Source organism: Rhinopithecus bieti, unplaced genomic scaffold, assembly GCF_001698545.2.
Source record: "Rhinopithecus bieti isolate Rb0 unplaced genomic scaffold, ASM169854v2 scaffold_8350, whole genome shotgun sequence".
Classification (NCBI taxonomy): Eukaryota; Metazoa; Chordata; class Mammalia; order Primates; family Cercopithecidae; genus Rhinopithecus; species Rhinopithecus bieti.
This window is the reverse complement of record NW_016806031.1, coordinates 1,420,024-1,437,581: the sequence shown is the minus strand read 5'-3', so window position 1 is coordinate 1,437,581 and position 17,558 is coordinate 1,420,024. Positions and strand designations below refer to the sequence as shown.

General features: G+C 43.2%; 1 long non-coding RNA gene across 2 annotated transcripts in view; it reads left to right on the top strand.

The window, feature by feature from the left end:
- LOC108531181 (uncharacterized) overlaps positions 1–17,558 on the top strand; it is a 61,453-nt gene that overhangs the window by 41,345 nt on the left and 2,550 nt on the right. For both annotated transcript variants that reach the window (XR_001886084.1, XR_001886083.1), the window contains exon 3: positions 14,627–14,870. This is a non-coding gene — a long non-coding RNA (uncharacterized LOC108531181). The remainder of the gene's footprint in view (positions 1–14,626; positions 14,871–17,558) is intronic.

The window sequence follows — 17,558 nt, the reverse complement described above, 5'->3', positions numbered from 1 at the left end:
TGAATGTGGGTGTCTTCGAGGCTTGAATGTGGGTGTCTTCGAGGACTGAATGTGGGTGTCTTCGAGGACTGAATGTGGGTGTCTTCGAGGATTGAATGTGGGTGTCTTCGAGGACTGAATGTGGGTATCTTCGAGGATTGAATGTGGGTATCTTCGGTATCTTCTCTGGTGCTTACAGTGTATTAGACTTCCCCACATTCTCTCTTGTCAGGTGGCAAAAATAGATTATGCCCAATAAATAAAGACATAACTCGAGGCACAGAAGAGTTAAGAAATTTGACTGAGATTATAGGAAATAATCAAGTGGATCTTAAACTGTTCAGAATTTCTATGATCATTTTTATTTACAAAGTGGCTAACATTTTTAGTTTGTTCTCTACAATACGTCTCACAGTCCAGTATTTCCGTTGCTAAATAATAACAACAGTGAATTGCTTTTAACCAATTTTGATTGCACTGGATCCCATCTCTAGGATGCAGAGACTAAGGTGGAGAATGGGATTTAGAAGGCCAGCAAACAGGGTCCATCAGACCCTCACTTTAATCCTACCAGACAGAGTGAGAGGAAGAGGGTGGGGCTCATGAAGTCAAGTTACAGATAGCCCGCCTCTCTGAGGAATGGCTAATGGTCTACTGCAGGGCTGCAGTCAACTTTAAGTATCTAGGGGAAGCAGAGGGAATGAGGTGAGAACTTAGAAATAGGACATTTGGGATTGTCAAAATGGTTAACACAAGTCAACTCTTTACAACCCAGTGTGTTGGACCCATTGTGGCAGGGTGGTTGGGATGGGGAAGGGGTGGTTCATTCTGGAAGTAGCATAAATTGATATTAAATAAAGAGCCTAGTCCTTGCTTCTCCCAGAAGCGATGGCCATGTGTTCCATGAGTCCCCAGTTTGAGGTGACCTATGCTTTTCTGTGAATAGTACTTTTGCAAAATGATTTTTGCACCACCTGCTGGCAAAGAACTGTGATCTTGCTGCTCATTGAAGAAAAGTCACACGCTTAAACTGCTGGTGAGCAAGGCACAGGGAGATCAAAACTGACTTTGGTGGGAACATGTAGCTGCCACTGCCGCCTGGCATCCAATTCCTTGTCACCACCTTGTTAACAAGTTTCAAATTGTGCCAGGTGATACACACAGGTGGTTTCTTTCTGAAAGTGTCATAACAATATGAGAAGATTATTCTGGATTATGTTAGTGGGAAAGAGAATATTATTTTCAGTGATTAAGAGAGACAGGCTATCTAGTACTCATTTCTAACATACAGACTACTCTTTTTTTGGAAAGCCTTTCTAGAACACTCTTATTTTAAAATGCTGAAGCAACATTATGCCTTTGTTTGTTTGCTTATTGCCAAGGAACCATTTAGATGTTCCTGATTGAGCAAGACTTCTGGAACAATCTAGGAGTTTCATGTTCTACCTTGAGAGTGTGAAGTGGCTTTCTGGGTGCGATTTCCGGAGAACACACTGAGACATTTTTATTGTGCTCATTTTACTGCTCAGAAGGAAGTTGGCTTTTCCTTTTTTCTGAAGTGATAAATAATCCGAACTCATTTCATAGGGAGTCAAACAGACTGAAGACTTTGCCCACAACTATTTCAGATTCAACCCATCTCTACCACTGTTCTTTGATACTCTATGGCAGGAAACCTGGACTGAGGAGTGAGAATCTATCAAGCTGCAGGTGGTGCACCTGGAGTTCAGAACTGGAATATTCCTTGTCTTCCTTTCCCACACACAAACTTCATCTTGCATAAGGGAGTAGTGGTTTCTGAGTAAATATGATGGAACTCAAATACTTTTCTTATGAAGAGGCATCCTGTTTTCTAAGTTGATGCAATGCATGATTAGAACAAATTTCTTGATTCTCTGACTCTTTTTTTGTGAGTTTCTTTTGATTTTTGCCGGCAATCCCCCTTCCATCCTTAGTCTCAAATTTCTTTCATGCGTTGCTGCCGCTCTATCCCATTCCGTTTCACTTCACTCAACATTTGCTGAAGAGTTACATTGTAAAGGGTCTGTACTTGAAAGACATTAGAGGAGACACAGAAATGAAGACGGGGTTCATACCTTCAAAGAAACTGGCCCGTACTTTGGGTGAGAGACATGCACCCAAATCTCCTTCGCACAATCACGTGTTGCTTAACGACAGGGATGCAGGCAGAGAAATGTGTTGTTAGGCGATTTCATTGTTGTGTAAACATCACAGTGTGCACTTACACAGACCTAGTTGGTAGAGCTTACTACACCTCTAGGCTGTGTGGTATGGCCTGTTACTCTCAGGCTACAAACCTGCACGGCATGTGATCCTACCGAATACTGTAGGTAGCTGTAACACAGTGGCAAGTATGTGTGCATCTAAACATGTCTAAACACAGAAAAGGTATAGTAAAAATATGGTATAAAAGATAAAAAATGGCACACCTGGCCTGGTGCGATGACTCACGCCTGTAATCCCAGCACTTTGGGAGGCTGAGGCAGGCGGATCATAAGGTCAGATCGAGACCATCCTGGCCAACATGGTGAAACCCCATCTCTACTAAAAATACAAAAAATTAGCCGGGTGAGGTGGCGGCGCCTGTAGTCCCAGCTACTCGGGAGGCTGAGGCAGGAGAATGTCGTGAACTCGGGAGGCAGAGGTTGCAGCGAGCCTAGATAACACCATGGCACTCCAACCCGGGCGACAGGGCAAGATTCCGTCTCAAAACAAAAACAAAAACAAAACAAAAATTAGCTGGGTGTGGTGGCGGGCACCTGTAGTCCCAGCTACTTGGGAGGATGAGGCACAAGAATCTCTTGAACCTGGAAGGCAGAGGTTGCCGTGAGCTGAAATTGCACCACTGCACTCCAGTCTGGGTGGGATAGCGAGACTCTGTCTCAGAAAATAATAATAATAATAATAATAAAAAAATAAAAGTAGGGTATTTACCAGAAATGGAGCTTACAGGACTCCCTCACTGCTCTGGGTGAGTTTGTGAGTGAATGGTGAGTGAACGTGCAGGCCTAGGACAGTACTGTATACTACTGTAGACTTTGGAGACACTGTACACATAGGCTACGCCAAATTTATTTTTTAAAAGATTTTTCATTGTTCAATAGTAAATTAACCTTAACTTACTGTAACTTTTTTTGTTTGTTCGTTTTGTTTTGTTTTGTTTTGAGATGGAGTCTCGCTCTTGTCGCCGCGGCTGAAGTGCAGTGGTACGATCTCAGCTCACTGCAACCTCTGCCTCCCAGGTTCAAGCGAATCTCCTGCCTCAGCCTCTCTAGTAGCTGGGATTACAGGCGCCCACCAGTAGGCCCAGCTAATTTTTGTATTTTTAGTAGATATGAGGTTTCACCATGTTGGCCAGGTTGGTCTCGAACTCTTGACCACAGGTGATCCACCTACCTCAGCCTCTCAAAGTGCTGGGATTACAGGCATGAGCCACCGTGCTTGGCCCAACTTACTGTAACTTCGTTACTTTATAAACTTTAAAATTTTAAACTTTTGACTCCTGCAATAACATTTCGCTTAAAATTAGAAACACATTGTACAACTGTACAAAAATATTTTTTCTTTATATCTTTATTCTACAAGCTTTTTTTTATTTTAAAGCTGTTTTTAAAACTTTTAAAACTGTTAACTTTTTAGTTAAAGACGAAGACACACCTGTAATCCCAGCACTTTAGGAGGCTGAGGCGGGTGGATCACTAGGTCAGGAAATGGAGACCATCCTGGCTAACACGGTGAAACCCCATCTCTACTAAAAAATACAAAAATATTAGCCGGGTGTGGTGGCAGGCACCTGTAGTCCCAGCTCTTCGGGAGGCTTAGGCAGGAGAATGGCATGAACCTGGGAAGCAGAGTTTGCAGTGAGCTGAGATCGTGCCACTGCACTCCAGCCTGGGCAACAGAGCGAGACTCCATCTCAAAAAAAAAAAAAGAGTAAGACGCAAACACACACATTAGCCTAGGGCTACACAGATCAGGACCATCCATGTCATTGTTTTCCATCTCCACAACTTGTCCCACTGGAAGGTCTTCAGGGAAACAACAGGCATGGAGCTGCCGTCCCCTGTGATAACAGTGCCTTCCCCCGAATCCCTCCTGAAGGACCTGCCTGAGGCTGTTGCACAGTTAACTTTTTTTTTGTAAGTAGAATGTGTACACCTTAATGACAAAAAGTATAGTAATACATAAGCCAGTAATACAGATGTTTGTTTTCTATCAATTATGTACTATACATAATCGTTTGCGACATATATTGCCTGCACTGTTCACAACAGGCTTCGCGCTCCTTTGAGAATCAAAAGCTGCTGCTGATCTGACAGGAGGCGGAGCGCAGGTGGTAAGGCTCCCTCGCCCACCACTCACCTCCTGCTGTGTGGCCTACTTCCTAACAGGCCATGGACTGGTACCGGTCCATGGCCCTGGAGTAGGGGACCGCTGCGTTTTTATGACTGGCAGCGCAGTAGGTTGTTTTACACCAGCATCACGAGAAACACGTGAGCAACATACAGTGCTACAGCAGCTACGATGTCACTAGGTGGTAGGAATTTTTCAGCTCCATTCTAAGCTTATGGGACCACTGCCATGTGCACAGTCCAGCATTGACCGAAACCTCATCACAGACTGCACAGTGACATCATTCTCCTCAGAGAAGCACTTCAATCAAATGTCATGGGAATGTGGAGGAGATGCAGATGACTTTGGCCAAGTGAATCAGAGAAGGGCCTAGAAACAGAACCAAGCAAAAATCCTGCAAAGGAAATCCATACCTTGGATCCTCATCCTTTGAACAGACCTGCTTTCATCTGTTTTTTCCCCAGTGAAATCATTTCCTCCAGACTCGAATGTCAGTTCTTTCTCTCTGTTCACGTCCCTGGCTTTCCTCTCCTGAAGCCAGGCACAGCTCCTCAGCAGAGGGATAAAGAAGGCTGTGCATCAACACATTCTCTTAACCTCTCTTTTGACAGGGACAAAATATCCCAGTAGCCTTTTGCAAAGAACAGATTAACATTTTTCATCAGCAGAAGCTGGAGCTCTTAATGATAAGCCTTGCTCTAAATGCTGCCTCCCGTGGAAAGCAAACTCCAAGCCTCTGTGTGTTATTTTTAAGTGGCATCTGGAAAAACACTTCTGATCTAATATGGAAGTCCTCGTCAATTGCCTAAGCTGTTCCACATGGAATCAAATGCATAGACTATGTCTTGGGAGGCTGTTTCAAAGACCAAGAGATTGAATTCATATTTGGTGACAACATCAATGTCTTCCAGGCTCCCATAACCCTTTCATTTTCCAAATAAAGCCATGAAACAGATGTGCCTAAAGCATATTGAAGAGCTGCCAACGTAAAGCCAACCAGCCACATAAAAAGCACAAACGGCCTCTTTTGGAGCTGTCACCCTGGCTAGTGGTTAGATCAATTGCAATTCTGCCATGAGTAAATGAACTGACACTTAGTACCTCTTTAAACAAAGGTCCTGATATAGATGTGACAGTATTTTGAAATAGCTTATACAAATCTGAGCAATGCAACATGATTGAAAAATCTCAATAGTTTTTTCTTTTCTTTTTTTTTCTTTTCTTTTCTTTTCTTTTCTTTTTTGAGAGGGAGTCTTGCTCATCGCCCAGGCTGGAGTGCAGTGGCACGATCTTGGCTCACTACAAGCTCCGCCTCCCGGGTTCATGCCATTCTCCTGCCTCAGCTTCCCAAGTAGCTGAGACTACAGGCGCCTGCCACCACGCCTGGCTAATTTTTTGTATTTTTAGTAGAGATGGGGTTTCACTGTGTTAGCCAGGATGGTCTCGATCTCTTGACCTCATGATCCGCCCGCTTTGGCCTCCCAAAGTGCTGGGATTACAGGCGTGAGCCACCACTCCCAACCAAAAATCTCAATAGTTTTCTGACATAGGACTTAGATAATTACAGTGAACATATGTTCTCTAAAAAAATTAATATTTTATTTTTCTAGTCAATTCGAAATTCTTTGATCAAGTGTTTCTTAACTGTTTTCAAATGAAGGGAAAAACTGAGAGAAGACATATAAGAAAATTTTACTTTTTTCCAAAATATTTACCGTCTGAATAACTGTTACCACTAAAGAACAAACATGCAGTCAGCCAATTGATAAGGGTCCGTTAGCATAAAAAATGAGATTATGAGATTGCATGATCTGTTATCAATGCTTAAAGAAAGCTAATATACTTGTATACTTATGTTTTGGGATACAGTTTGGTTTAGGTAAAATAACTATCATCCAGCATTTGTTGTTCCTTCTGTAAGCTCTTCTTTAATCTAACAAATGATTGGTAGCTCTTTTCATTTTAGACATAAAACTGTCATTCATTTCTTGTCTGTAGAGGGGTTTGGATTAGATGGCTCCTCGAAACACATTCCTGCTTTGTTCTGCAAAAAGAAAATTCGTAAAGCTGGGCACATGAGAAAGCCAGACAGACCTTTGCTCTCTTCCACGAATGTGGAGCATAAATGAAGAAGTGAGGCATATACCATCAGACGGTGCCACTGCTTCCAAGTGGCACACTACCTCCGAGTCGGCACGGTTTCACCCCTGGGAATGGTTCCCCTGGGGTTCTCCCTGCAGGACATCTGGCCGCCCTCCCTGTGCCCCAGCGATTTGAGGTGTCTGTCTTCAGCTCCACACAGGTCCTCTTAGCCGGTTACTCAGTTAGAAAGGTAATTGCTCCCTGGCTGGCATTCTAGGATTTGTGATACTAGAATTTAAGACTTTGATGATAAACATTTGAATTCTAGTGTTTATAATTTAAACTACAAAATTGCCTCAGAAACCATAGCAGCATGTGGCCCTTATAGCACAGTAACTACATTTATTACTTCTTAGTTAGGAGAAAACAGTTCTCTGCAGTTATTTAAACTTAAGACAACTTGCTTCAAAAATGTAAACAATAAATTTTTTTTGGTGCAATCTTCAAGCAACTTAATGAAAACTGGCATTAATTTCATTGGCAAAGTATGATAGCTCAAATGGGCACTGCTTGTTTATCCCAGGTCTGATATAACACCAACCAGAAACATACATGACACGAGGACAAGTTAACCTTAAAAACATTACAAAAGCTGATTATTAGTAAAGGTATTTTTACAATGGCCTCTAGAGTTTAAAAAAATCAGATAACTTTCAGGAAAATATCATGCTTCCATTTTCCATGTGGACTGCATTATATATTTTCCTGATTTGATAAATCTCAAGAAAAAATGTAAGTTTGTTAGGAGTTGAGGCACAAAACCAGACACAGGGTAGGTTTAGATAGCTAATAGACAGACTTAAATCATTTGGATTGGCTATGATGGTCAAGTTACTAAACGTTAATTACTAGACCGATTCATCTCTATTTCTTTTATACCACATAGGCCTCACACTTTGCTTTTCTCCGTTGTGAGAATTTATGAGATCTTGCCAAAACACAGCCCTGATGTGAAAAGTGATAGCCATGTGGGAGGCTCAGATTCTCTACCCCTATCATATAATCTGATTACTCACCAGGGTGGCTGGTTACCCAAGTAGTGCAGCATGGTACTGATGAAACCCAGGTTTTGAGTTTGATTGGTGCATGAACGCTGGCCACAGATCAGAGCTTCGCCCCAGGCGGTGGCTTCCAATGTGTGTTGTGGGATGCCAGCAGGGCAAGTGAGGGAATGGGAACTATAGCTAAAATGGCATCAGCAAAATGATCAACGTATGCATCCTACTCATAGTCAAAATGTCGCCTTTGGGGAGTGCTTCTGCTTAGAAGGTAGAAAATGACAAAGGAACATCATTCCCACCCTAATGGGAATAAGAAGCCGAATAAGCTGCAAGATCATAACTTTGCAGGAGCCCGTTAGAGAACTGAAGTCACAAGGCCACCAAGTCAAGAGAATTCTAAAGAGGGATCTGCCAGGCACAGTGGCTCACACCTGTAGTCCCAGCACTTTGGGAGGCCAGGATGATCGTTTGAGGCCAGAATTTCAAGATCATCCTGGACAGCATAGCGAGGCCCCTTTCTCTACAAAAAAAAAATTTAAAAATTGGCTAGGCGTGGTGGTGTGCACCTGTGGTCCCAGCTACTCGGGAGGCTGAGATGGGAGGATTGCTTGAACTCAGGAGGGTGAGGCGGCAGGGAGCTGTGATTGCACCACTGCACTCCAGCCTGGGTGATGGAGCAAGACCATGTCTCTAAATAAATAAATAAATATGACTGTCCAATCTGTGGTCATTTGTTATAGCTGCCCAAGCTGACTAAAGTGAACCCTTTGCCACTGGAGGGGTGAAAGCAAAACCCACTGGCTTGGAGAAGGAATGGAAGACTCTCCTGCCCCTGGGACATAAGCCACGCACCTTGGCTTCTCTGGGAAAGGAAGAAACACGTTTCCTTGCACGAGGAGGAGGGATGAGACACCTCCTTGAAGCCAGGATTAATCTATGCAATGCAGAAGTCAGCTATCGCAGTGGGAGGGGCAGACACTCTCTCACCTCACCTAGCTCCTAGGCTGAATTCCATGCCATGAGGTGGGAGGGAGGGACTGTGAGAAAACCCACCCATTCCTCAAGCCCAGTGGAGGGCCTGAGACTAAGCCTGGGTGGAGAGAACACAGAGCTCTCCCGCCCCAACTCAGTTCTCCACCAAGTACCAAGACCCAGTATCAACCCCTGGGGCACGGGCAGGAACATGGAGAGTGACTCTCTCGGTGGCATAGGCTTCCAGGGGTTGCTGGAAGTTGGGAGTGGAGCAAGAACACTGAGAAAGTCCCTCCAACATGCCAGACCCACTCTGTACACAGGAAACAGCAGCCCACAGATGGGGGCATTGAAGTCCGTGCACTGAAAGTATCAAAGCAAAAACAAACCCAAGCCCAACTCAGCTCCTAAGAGATTGACTTAACCCCACACGACAGCCAGACAGAGGAGTCTGTGGATTTCCCGGCTTCCTGGCCTAACTACTGTTTACCTCTGTCTGTGCTGTTCTCCTGACCCATGAGGTCCAGCATGCAAAATATTAGGAGACACACCTAAAGGCAACAAAGTGTCATTTTTATATTGAAATGGTGTTACAAGTTCAAAATTTATTCTCCAGAAATTGGATTGGTGTGATTTGTATTTTCATTCTATTAAATTTGAAGAAAATGGGCTGAGTGTGGTGGCTCACGCCTGTAATCCCAGCACTTTGGGAGGCCGAGGTGGGTGGATCACTTGAGGTCAGGAGTTCAAGACCAGCCTGACCAACATAGTGAAACCCCATCTCTACTAAAAATACAAAATTATCTGAGCATGGTGGCTCATGCCTGTAATCCCAGCACTTTGGGAGGTCGGGGGACGGGGGCCTGGCGGATCACCTGAGGTCAGGAGTTCGAGACCAGCCTGACCAACATGGAGAAACCCCATCTCTACTAAAAATACAAAATTAGTGGCACATGCTGGCACAGGCCTGTAATCTCAGCTACTCAGGAGGCTGAGGCAGGAGAATCACTTGAACCTGGGAGGTGGAGGCCACAGTGAGCCAAGATCGTGCCATTGCAGTCCACCCTGGGCAACGAGAGCAAAACTTCGTCTCAAAAAAAAAAAAAAATTAAAGAAAGTGAATTAAATACAAGGACTTTGTATTTTCTGTGTTAAACACACCTTCTAAATGACTATTTAGTAAAATGAGGCAAAGATGCAAAGATTTTTTAACTCTGGTCTCTGATGAAGTGGGTTATGGCTTCATATTGAAGAAAACCAGCATGGATCAAAGTAACCTGGGTCTCTTAAGTTGTCACCTATTTAATGACTGATACTTGTGCAAATTTGAGGCAGCTTAAACTAAAACTAATTAATAAGTTTAATAGACCAAAATCACAAAAGGGAATATTCTTGCTATGAAGGCTAGCAGAGTTATGGATAGATGATAGTGCTTAAAAACGGAATTTGGTTCTTAACTTGTTAGCTAGGGCAAAAATCTAAGCCTAGTAGTCTAAATAATTGTAATGTAGGGTGCTTATGAATTCCTTTTAAAAGATAACCTTTTTTTTTCTTTTCTTTTTTTGAGATAGGGTCTTGCTCTGTTGCCCAGGCTGGGGTGCAGGAGTGTGAACCTGGCTCACTGCAGCCTCAAGCTCCTGGGCTCAAGCAATCCTCCCACCTCAGCCTCCTGAGTAGCAGGGACCACAGGTGTGTGCCGCCATGTCAGGGTAATTTTAAAAAATTGTTTTTGTAGAGAAGGGGTCTTGCTATGTTGCCCAGCCCCGTCTCGAATTCGTGTGCTCAAGCGATGCCACGGAAGGAGGCGTGTGTTCCCTCTTCACAAACCATTTACCAATCCATGAGAAGCGCTCAGAAAATATTATGTTGAGCAAATTTCCTTTAAATTGGCATAGCAGAGAATCATTGGGATTCACTATTCTAGGAAGGAAAAGACTTATAATTGAAAAAGTTTTGGATGAATGATCTCTGGCTATAACCATCCTGAATCAGTTAATTTTTTCCAGAAGGAGGTACCTATAGAAGTGTACAGTTTATTGTCCCTACTATGTGTTAAGCACTTTGAGATTCATCACGAAAAAGGCACCATAAATGTGTCTGAGCACACAGTTACCATGCACCAACACACATACTCATTGTCCATTTCAGTACCTAATTTTTATATAGTAACTCAAATCATCCAAATAATTACTATTTGAACTTTTAAAGAGAATTCTTTGCATTAGTCAAACCCTTTTATCATTTCAGAGAGTAGAGTTTCCCGCGGGGCCATGGTCTGAAATTTATCGTGGAAGCTGATGATTATCTCCAGAGCTTCTGGAATGTCTCCCGGGGTGAATTCATCAGTGATCTAGTCATCAATCACTCATTTTGCTTATTTTTAGTTCAAAGAAAATTTTAGACATTTTATGTGAGCTTTTATTTATGCAGCTTTTTGCCAGTGAACTCGTATGGTGGTTACTTTTTGCTTCCTGGAGGATGAGCTGGTTTTAATTCGGTGAAGTACACGGAAATATCCAGATGTTGGCTGTACATGAGGAAGCACAAAGGTTAACATAGTTGTTTGCAGTATAAGTTTTTTAAAAACTGTTTGTAATTCAATGAAGTTAGGGCTCAAGCCAATGTCTAAAAAGCTTTGCTTTAGATAATAGGGGAAGTTTCAATGGTTCTAAGGGATATTTGATATTTTAAGAAGGTATTATAATTTTGAGATTCCATAAATTAACATTGTTATGTTACTATTAACTAGACCCCGCCACCTCTACCACCACACAGACTCTTCCTATTCTCCCAACTCCCAAAACAGTTCTAGTGTAGAATAATTAGCTCAATATTCACCATTTACATGTAAATGCTAGTCACAGTGCCATACATGTAGTAAATTATGATCATTTTTTGTCTCTGAATAAAGTTTTGTTTTCTTGGAGCTAATAATCTTTTCTCTTGATGTTTTTTTTTGGTCTTTTATTAATTCCACTCAAAATTTCCCAAATTGTCTAAGTTTTCCCCCAAGACTTTCAGATATATCAGGTGATCTATTAATTTCATTTTTCTAGAGCCATCTCTTCTAATTTTCTCTACACTGGACTGCTTGTCTGTACTGGGCACACAGCTGGTCTTGGGATTTCTCATCACCCAGGCTTTGCCTCTTCCTGTGCTGATTTCTCCTTCCTTTTACCCCATGTCTTCCTCTTCATTGGAATAAACTGCTCCCTTTGGTGGAACTCATCTTTTGTTAGCTTTCTGCAAGAGGCTATAAGAGCCAAAAAAATTTTTTTTGAGAACTTGTACATTTAAAAATGCCATTATATGTCCTCATGCTTGATTTATAGTTGGGCTGATGTAATTTTAAGATGGAAACCATTTTCCTTTAAAATTTTAAAAGGCATTATTCCATTGCCTTCTGGCTTCCACTACTACTGTTGAGATCTCTGAAGATATATAGAATTTTTTTTCTTGCCTCTAGAAGTTTTAAACATCTTCTCTTTGTCCTGGAATTCTGAAAATTTTGGATAAAGTGCCTTGATATGACCATGCTCTTAAATTGGGTGGCTACTTGGCTGGCTTTTACCATCCGGAATCTCATGATTCTTCGTTCTGAGAGATTTTGTTACATTATTTCTTTGAGGAGCCCCATCTCTCATTTTCTCTGTTGACTTTTTGTGGAACTCCAATGTTTAACTTTTATTTTATTTTATTTTATTTATTTTTGAGACAGAGCCTCGCTCTGTTGCCCAGGCTGGAGTGCAATGGTGTAATCTTGGCTCACTGCAACCTCCATCTCCCTGGTTCTCCTGCCTCAGCCTCCCGAGTAGCTGGGTTTACAGGCGTGTGCCACCACTCCCAGCTAATTTTTGTATTTTTAGTAGAGATGGGCTTTCACCATGTTGGCCAGGCTGGTCTTGAACTCCTGACCTCAGGTAATCCACCCACCTCGGCCTCCAAAAGTGCTGGGATTACAGGTGTGAGCCACCACGCCCAGCCCAAATGTTTGACTTTTAAAGGAAAGGGGAAATGAAAAAACTTCTTGGATGCCTTCTTTACTCTGGCTGTTTAGAGATCCCAGGAAAAAGAATTAGTAGGACAGAAAACAACACTCCAATGAAAGTCAACAAAGGAACGCAGGGTGCAGGGAGAATCGTAATAATTCATCCAGTTCTTCTCCATTCCTTGTGAATAAAGTAATTGGACTGGAATAAAAGAGAAGAGGGATCTTGAGTATCTTCCTACAACTTCCTGCTGGGGATAGTGAGGAGTGGATGTGCAAGGACATAAGACCATCTTCTTCATCTACCTTTGGGGCTTTACAAGTGAGTGATGTGTTCCAGCAGGGAACTTGGATAGTGGGAGACGGGGTGAATGGTCACGGAGTGAAACCTTTTGGTATTGACTGTGGTGAGCTTGTTAAATCTTTGAATTCAATAATCACCTTGAGTTGAGGCTTAACAGGAAGACAGCTGCCAGCAGACAGGGCTGGAGAAAGGAGAATCAATGAGTGAGAAGACAGCCATGCCCGTCACTTAGCCTTCATTTTTCCCAATTTCGAATGGGATATTCACCAATGTTCACCATCGTCGGCATCCTCTCAGACACACATACACACCCACACACACGCTGATGGGTTCACACCACCCACACTAAAGTGAAACTGAACAAAACCCAACATCCACATGTCTGTAGTGTGCACCCCCCACCCCCCCCCTCACCGTGTGACACTGATATGCTAGTCTCTGTTGTTGCTTACCAGTTTGTTTTTTTGTTTTTGAGATGTTGTCTTGCTGTGTCGCCCAGGCTGGAGTGCAGTGGCACAATCTCAGCTCACTGCAAGCTCCGCCTCCCGGGTTTACGCCATTCTCCTGCCTCAGCCTCCCGAGTAGCTGGGACTACAGGCGCCGCCACCACGCCCGGCTAGTTTTTTGTATTTTAGTAGAGACGGGGTTTCACCGTGTTAGCCAGGATGGTCTCGATCTCCTGACCTTGTGATCCGCCCGTCTCGGCCTCCCAAAGTGCTGGGATTACAGGCGTGAGCCACCGCGCCCGGCCCCACCAAGCCCTCATTCTTGAAGTGAAATAAAGGAAAAAGCTTAAATAGCGTGAAAGCGAATGGAGTCATAATAAAAGAGCTAATCTCTATTGAGAGCTTTCTCATAACCAAGGCTTTCCTAAGAGCTTTCCATGAATTAACTCATTTACTGTGTATAACAACCTTACTATTGACAGCCTGCCTTCAGATTCCAGCTTTGTGACCCCAGGCTTTGTGACTTGGATCCACTTCACTTCTCTTGGCCTCAGTCCCCTCAATTATAAAATAGGAAAAGTAATCATACCCGTTTCTTACCATATTTTGGCACTGGGCTGTGCTGTTGTATGTGTGCTCTCATTTAGCTCATGGTAGTCCTGTGAGGTGCAGAGATGGAAGAGATGAAAGCTTGAAGGCTTGAGTTTCTGACAGAAGTTTAAAGGCCTCGAGTAACATCCCACAGCTAGTAAGTGATGAGTGTAGTACCCCACCCTCGGTATACTTGAGCCAGCGTGTGCACACTCAGCCACGAAGCATTCGCCCCAGTGGAGGCTGAAATGGCCTGCTGTCTGCAGGGAGGCCACAGGAAATGCTCGTGGAACCTGGTCTCCGTGAGATATCTATTAGGAACTTTTCACAACACCAGAAGTGAAGGAAATTCTCATTTTTATTTTGATATAAGCAAATATGTACATTTTGACACAATGAGAAATGTTTAGGAATTTTGACTAAAAACTTCTTTCTGGCAGGATTCTTTAGCCACTGAAATTGTAAATGGTACTTACAGTTGTAAATATCTGGCTCCCATCTGGGTGGCTACAACCAACTACTAACTACTGACAGCAAAAGAAAGACTTGCAAATATGATTTTACATCTGCATTTTTTATTTTATATTTAGCTATTTGTCTTATAATGTTTGTCTAACTGTAGCTCTCTCTCTCTCTCACTGACAGGGTAATGTCTTTAAAATCCCACTACACAAAGCACTGGCTTTGTGAAAAGGATCTGATCTATTTTGTCCTGCTTTGATTGGTTTTAACATAATGTAGATAGTAACAAACTCATTAAACCACTTCCATTCTTGTCTTAGGGGACAATGTGGTGCTCTCCCCTTTTACATGTTGCTTCTCTTATCAGCTTCACCGGCTTTGTCTACTAACCCCATGCCTGGGGAATTATAAGGAAAGGATTTGGGCACCACGTTGTCTGCAGCATGAATCCTGCCAGGCTGTGGCTGTCACCAAGGTTATTGGACACTCCTCCCTGAGCAGGACCCACCTGGGAGGCATGCAGATGACAAGTGCCACTCAACCTTGTCCTCAGTGCCTGCTGGGCCCTGTGTGCACACTCAGGGAATGAGAGGAACTGCGGAGCAAGTGGGGTAAGTGAGTGCAGTCACTCCAATGACAGGCTAACCCAGGAGAGGTCTGGTTTCATGTTAACATGGGAAATATTTGGTTGAATGGAACTGACGGAAAGGTAGGAATAGAGTTTCTCATTCCCTCATGGATAGAAAAAAATGCACAAACCACGTATCTGTTGGGTTGCATGGAATTGCTCTGACTGGTTTTATTACCCCTATTCACGCAGCATTTTCTTTGAAAGGGAATGCTGGGCGCAGTGGCTTATGCCTGTAATCCCAGCACTTTGGGAGGCCGAGGCAGGCGGATCACCTGAGGTCAGGAGTTCAAGACCAGTCTGGCCAACATGCGAAAACCCTGTCTCTACTACAAATAATAATAATAATAATAAATTAGCCAGGCATGGTGGCGGGAGCCTGTAATCCCAGCTACTGGGAGGCTGAGGCAGGAGAATTGCTTGAACTCAGGAGGTGGAGGTTGCTGTGAGCCAAGAATGTGCCACTGCACTCCAGCCTGGGCAACAGAGCAACACTCCGTCTTAAAAATAAATACATAAATAGCTAAGAAAAAAGGAAAGGGAAGGCAGGTGTGAAAGCTTTGGGTTGGTCACCCAGCAAAATTAAACTGAAAAGTCCCCAAGCTCTTTGAACCAACTGCAAGGTTGTCAGCTTGTAGCCTGAAGTCCTCACGATCGACCCCATTACTTCATATCTCAAAATGTCTTAATATGTGTTTTCCACAGTGATGGCCTCTCCTTGGCCACCATATCACTGTCTCTTCAGGGTAAAAAGGTTGTGTCATGCAGCTTAAAACCGGGACACATAGATGGTTACTTTGGCAGTGTTCTTATATAAACAGAAGAAGACAGCTGATAGATAACATTAGTGACTTCCTGTGTCATCTCGTTTTTCTCGGGCACTTGCTTCCCTGAGATTATTTCTGTTTGCTGTATTAGTCCATGGCAACCGCTTAACACAGCTGCACCAAATGTCGTTCCCAGAAAGACCAGTTGCTTAGTCTCCTTGCCTCCATTCTATTTCGGGAGTGGCATGGACTTTTGGCGACGGCCAGTAGAGCTCTTGCCCACATCAAGTTATGAGCGGTGTGGCTTGTAAGAGAGTTTGCCCCTTGACCTTGGTCTTTAGGAGAAAAAAATTCTGCTCACGTACCCACATGCCATCACTATTCATATTTAAATTCTAAAAGATTAAGAACAAGAAACATTTTTTTTCTGCACTAAGAAATCTAAAGTTTTAAAAATCTCTAATAATGAACTGAGGTAATACATGCATTGATAAAATTGAAATAGTGTAGAAAAACATAACTGATAAACTGATAAAACATAACTGATAAACAGCTGCCTCCATTTCACACTTCCTCACCTTAACAGCTCCTAGATCATCCCAGAAAACATTTCTATTTTTATTCCTGTTGGTTGCCTACAGAACTCTAAATAATATATTTTCACATCTCTTCTTTGACGTTTTAAAAAATCAACTCTGCGCCCCCCTTTTTGTTTTTTGAGATGGAGTCTCACTCTGTCACCCACGTTGGAGAGAAGTGGAGCCATCTCGGCTCACTGCAAGCTCCGCCTCCTGGGTTCATGCCATTCTCCTGCCTCGGCCTCCTGAGTAGCTGGGACTACAGGCGCCGCCACCACACCCAGCTAATTTTTTGTACTTTTAGTAGAGACAGGGTTTCAACGTGTTAGCCAGGATCGTCTTGATCTCTTGACCTCGTTATCTGCCCACCTCAGCCTCCCAAAGTGCTGGGATTACAGGTGTGAGCCACCACGCCTGGCCTAAAAAATCAGCCTTTTTAATTTTTTTTTAACACAGCTTTATTGATGGATAATGTACATATCATAAAACTCACTTATTTCAGTGTGTAATGAATTTTAGTAAAGTCACAGAGTTGTACAAGCATCCCCACAGCCCAATTTTAGAGCATACCTATCACTTCAGAAGATCCCTCTTGGCCACCTGCAGTGATTTCACTCTTCAGTCCCAGCCACAGGCAATTTCTAATTTCTCTACTGGTTCTATAGGTTTGCCTGTTGTAGACATTTCATAAAAATGGAAATAACCAATCAAATTCAGACAATATTTATTGACCTTCTGATACAAAACATAAAGGTTTATCTTGCTTATAGAACTGCCTTTCCCCGTCTCCATTTTCCCCAATTTTTGGTAATTATATATTATTTTAAAAATTGCTATGTTGGCTTTTTTTTTTTTTTTTTTTTTCAGATGCAGTCTCACTCTGTCACCCAGGCTAGGATGCAGTGGTGTGATCCCAGCTCATTGCAACCTCCACCTCCCGGGTTCAAGCGATTCTCCTGCCTCAGCCTCCTGGGGAGCTGGAACTACAGACACACACCACTGCACCCAGTTAATTTTTGTATTTTTAATAGAGACGGGGTTTTGCCATGTTGGCCAGGCTGGTCTCAAACTCCTGGCCTCAAGTGATCCACCCACCTTGGCCTCCCAAAGAGAGATCAGCTTGGCCAACATGGCAAAACCCTGTTTCTACTAAAAATACAAAAATTAGCTGGGCGTGGTGGTGGGCACCTGTAATCTCAGCTACTTGGGAGGCTAAGGTATGAGAATCACTTGAACCTGGGAGGTGGAGATTGCAGCAAGCAGACATCACACCATTGCACTCCAGCCTTGACAAGAGACCAAGACTATGTCTCCAAAAAAAAAAAA